This window comes from Octopus sinensis, linkage group LG15 (assembly GCF_006345805.1).
Source record: "Octopus sinensis linkage group LG15, ASM634580v1, whole genome shotgun sequence".
Lineage (NCBI taxonomy): Eukaryota > Metazoa > Mollusca > Cephalopoda > Octopoda > Octopodidae > Octopus > Octopus sinensis.
In genome coordinates, this window is record NC_043011.1 from 61,688,238 (window position 1) to 61,693,237 (window position 5,000).

The 5,000-nt window shown below is 34.0% G+C and overlaps 1 long non-coding RNA gene across 1 annotated transcript in view; it reads right to left on the reverse strand.

Annotated features, from left to right (window-relative positions):
* The window catches only part of LOC118766438, an 11,164-nt gene that overhangs the window by 1,110 nt on the left and 5,054 nt on the right, over nt 1-5,000 (reverse strand). Inside the window, exon 2 of the long non-coding RNA XR_005002370.1 lies at nt 1,461-1,565. This is a non-coding gene — a long non-coding RNA (uncharacterized LOC118766438). The remainder of the gene's footprint in view (nt 1-1,460; nt 1,566-5,000) is intronic.

Below are 5,000 nucleotides of genomic sequence, written 5' to 3' on the forward strand. Positions count from 1 at the left end.
CATAATTAACACTAAGACCTTACGGGAAGACGTAAGGCGGTGTCACATGTCCTTCGTTGTTGACAACCCCTAGAATCATGAAAGTTGCAGGAACGTTTGTGCAGAAGGGTCTGCACATTACCATGTCATTTCTTCTGTTACCTTTTTGATCTTAGTCGAAGTATTTCTCGTCTGACAAAAAGCAAAGGAAATATCCTGCTGGATTTTTCAATTTATTAAAGATCCCTTTTGATCTGATGTAGTGATTTCTTTTTGCTTTTTCTAACATAGGTTGACCTTTCCTCTTTATATAAGACTTACATCTATGTTTCTGGACATTTCTGATTCTTCCCTGTGAGACATGGAAATCTTTTGCAATTGACGTCATGGATTTTCTGGGATTGTAACCTGCTGGATAGATTCATGTGCTCTGATGACTTCAGAGCGTTTAGAATGTTTTCTTCGCTTTGATAGTGGTGACACGTTTCCCCCTTTGCTCTCAAATTTCTTACGAACTTTGTAGACGAAATATCTGGCGACTTTTTAAAAATCGAGGTATTGTTAAATCGTTATGCTCAGCCTTTGTAACCATAACAACAGCATGCCTCGGCATTTCTTGAGTACGCTGAGGGTCTGCTATTATTATTTTCTGGAAAACGATTATAAAGAATTAGCAAAAAATGCAGCAATGACGAAAAACATGTATGTCCTCAAAATATCTTACGCACCCTGTATATGTACACGCACGCACGAACACACATACTCATAGATACACACATACATATATGAGAAATTTTTTCTCCCCTTCAAAAGAAAGCAAAAAAGGCCAATGAAAGAACAAAACAACAGCAAAGCAAAAAACGTCACATGACAGAACAAGGAAGCGCTCTATTTTTATTGTGAGCATTTTGATTGTAATTGTTATCTTGAAGAGTTCGTTTAAACAGACGAAGTCGCTAATAATAAAGAATTATAAAGAATTATCCAAAATGCTAACTGCCTCCATTTTCTCGATACATACATCTGTATATAAATGTATATATATATATATATATATATAATATATATAATATATATATATATATACGATTTATGTACATATATATAGGTTGTATATTTATATATCATATTTATATATGTATATATATATACATTTACATACACATACGCACACACACACACAACACACACACAAAAATATATATATATATATATATATATATATATATAATATATATATATATATATATATATATATATATATTCAATAGACAGAGTCAACAAGAAGGAGTACGTTTAGACAGCTATTTAATTAACACTACATATGTTTCGATACAGCATAGATCATCATATACACAGGTTTTAAATTAATAAAGGGAAGGAAGTAGTGGAGTTTAGATAGATACATTGAACCTTATACACAGATTAACAGATTTAATAGAAATACTTGTGGTAATGAAAAATGTTTTGTAGCTACTTACGAACAATGACTAGATACCAGCATTGAAAATATTTCATTCTGAATATTCGTATTGAAGTGAATATATCTCATATACTTGAAATGATGTGACAGCTGTTTGTCCTTACTGAAAGAATATGTGTATTCATATTTAGTCCCCTTTATAAACGCACGCACATCGGAAAATCCACGTGCATATGCAAATATATTATAAATATATATAGTGAATCTAAACAAAGAAGAACAAGAAAAAACAACAGCGCAAGGACGTGGTACAAGTACTGTATTATCAGACGCTCAGAAAAGGAAAGAAAGAGGATTTAACGTTTCGAGCAAAGCTCTTCTTCAGAACTAGAGGAAAGTTCAAAAGAAGGAAAACGGAGAAGAAAAATCGCCAACGATACACACGTCGTTCCATTTTGAAACGACCGGAAGGAAACTGGTGCAGAAAAAAGCTCTTTATATATATATATAATATAATATATATATATATATATATATATATATATATATATATATATACCGCTTAATTATCTCAATGGAGGCAATGCAAGCGGAAACTTGAGGAACATAATTAACAGCACACTAAAAATCAAATATATACATACATACCTCTACATTTATAAAACGGATATAAAAATTCCAAATATATAAATATAGAAATACATATAAATACATATAAATAAATAAATAAATTTATAAATATAAATAAATATATGCATATATTTGATTTTGATTGTGGTTATTAATTATGTTCCACTAGTTTCCGCTTGCATTGTCTCCATTGAGATTATTACGTGGAATATAGCTCACTTGGAGCACCACAACATCAGTCTGTATTTTATTTGTGGGTATTGTTAATATTAGCAATCTCAAAATAGAGCAGTGTATTTTATATATGTATATATATATATATATATATATATTATATATATATATATATATATATATATATATATATATATATGAGTAGTTGAATGAATTATCTTATTAAGGATATTCGAATTAAGCGATACCTGGGTAGCAAATTCACATCAGAAAAAACACGGTTGAAGTCGAAAATAAAGGAATTTTGTTAATTCGTCGTTCAGCTCCATTCTTTCATATGTATATATATATATATATATATATATATATATAATTACACCCAGGTCTCTGATATTGTTAGAGGCTGTGAGCGGTTCCCCTGAAGGAAGAGAGTATGGTTGTTTTAGTGAGGAATTTCTTCTAAAATGCATCAGCACAAATTTTCCCTCATTCAGTTGCATTTTGTTTCTGTCTGCCCATTGACTCACAGCATATAGATCAGACTGGAGTTGAGTTCGGTCTGCTTCTTCATTGACGATTTGCTGGAGCTTAGTGTCATCAGCGAATATTTTCACTTTACAGTAATGTACGACACTGGAAAGGTCGTTTACGTAAATTATGAAGAGTAGCGGACCCAAAACAGTTCCCTGGGGAACACCGCTGGTGACCTTTGCTGGGTTTGAGTGGACTCCATCAACTACAACATATATATATACACACACACACACACACACACACACACACATATATATATCTCCAGAATTGAGTCACCCCAGAGGGCTCTCACTAAACGAATTGAAGGCATGGCTGCTCTCGATTATTGGGATCGCCTTAAAGCCTTGAAACTTTACTCCCTCCAGCGTCACCGTGAGCGGTACATCATTTGTACGATGTGGAAAATATACCACCAACTTTGCCCAAACGATCTAAACATTAGCTTCAAGGTTCAGCCAAGACTTGGACCACGGGCTATACGTCCCCTGCCCAATTCAAGATCACAACATACATGTACACTGCAACATAATTTCTTTTCCTCAACAGGCCCTGCCCTATTTAACATTGTCCCGAGGGAGATCAAAGAGGAACAGGATCCCATCAACTTTAAACGGAGTCTGGATAGATTCCTTCAAAGAATACCAGATAAGCCACCCATAATTGGATACAACTCACCCAACAAGAACTCACTACTTGAACAAATATGGATACAACTCACCCAACAAGAACTCACAACTTGAACAAAACTTGACTTAAACAAAATTTGACTTAAACAGGATTCGAATAATCCTATCAGGTGGTGCTATTAAGTTAGACATGGCCTGGACCAATCTTTGGTCGAAACATATTTAAGTTTATCTAAGTTTATATATATATATGTATATATATATATATATTAATTTATGTTAATTTCCATTTATGTACTATTAAAACAGATTATTTGCTTGGTTGCTTGTCTGTCATATAATACAGCCAAACTGGCGCATAGTGGGAAATACTATGAATTAAGGTAACCCTGAAATGTGAATACAAACGGAATAAAATAAGTCTTGCATAAATCGGACCAAGCATTCCTGAGATATGGGGTTTTTGTGGGTATTCGTAAATACCCAAAACGGTGCATAGTGGGAAAATACTCTGAAAAAATATACCCATGAAAGGGAAGAAACTATAACATTTCAGTATTTTGGAGACAAGCAAAAAGCTTGGACTGGGGGAACGCCTTAGTAGGTTTTACTTGCCACCAATGAAGAACGAGCTGTTTTAACAGTAAATGTTTCTATTTTCGCTTTCGTTAAACACAATATTTTTATCTTTTAGAAATATTTCTAAGTGAATGTGAATTAAAAAATACAAATTGTTTCTACTGTCAGTATTTATATTTCAGCATTTTTTTTGAAACAGAAAATATTTTAATTATTTAAAAGTAGGTAAATATTTCGTAAAGGACCCGTTCCTACGTCGGTGTGAAATAATTTTTTCCACAGTTTATTTTCGTGAACATTCAACGTATCTGACCTCCAAACCTGCCGCAAGCCACTTTTCCGGAAGAGAAAATGGTAGAGAGGCGGTAGGAACCTCGGAGTTTTCCGGGATACTCCCAGCTTCCCACCAAGAGAGATTTGTTTCGCGGGTGTTGTTTTTCTTTCCCAGTTTATTTCGCATGCTTTCAACGAATGTGACATCGGAATCACGCGTAAATGGCTACTTTCTCCAGGGAAAGGAAGATTTGGCTGCTATTTCTAGCACACCATGCTACCACGTAACAGCTATTATCCCTAAAGTTTTTGACTTGGAGTAAAAGAAAATACAGGAAGGTTAGTTATTTATGATTTTATTCAACATATTCTGCTCTCAGATTCTGACACTTAGTGCAGTGGCCCTTCAGTTATTCTAAGGCCTGTTAAAGAACCTGCAGCCAGGCCTTTCGCGACACCCTTAAAGCTATGAACTCGTCAATATATTAATTTAGTATTTACTTGAGAAACGTTATCCACTTTGTATGAATGTGAGGAGTATTTCAATTGCATAATTTCAGAGCATTTATTTGAAACAAGGTGTGTACTTTGCTGTGAAGCTGTGGGCGTGGAATTTCTTTCTAGTTCAGCAAAGAAATGCATATATGTCTATGGATGGGTGAGTCGTGTGTTTAGTTAATATGCTATTTTCGAAACGTAATCCTACAGAATTTTGCAAATTCACGACTTATTCACTCCCTTTGATTTGTTGCCTTACCATGTCTTATCGCCTTCTAACATCC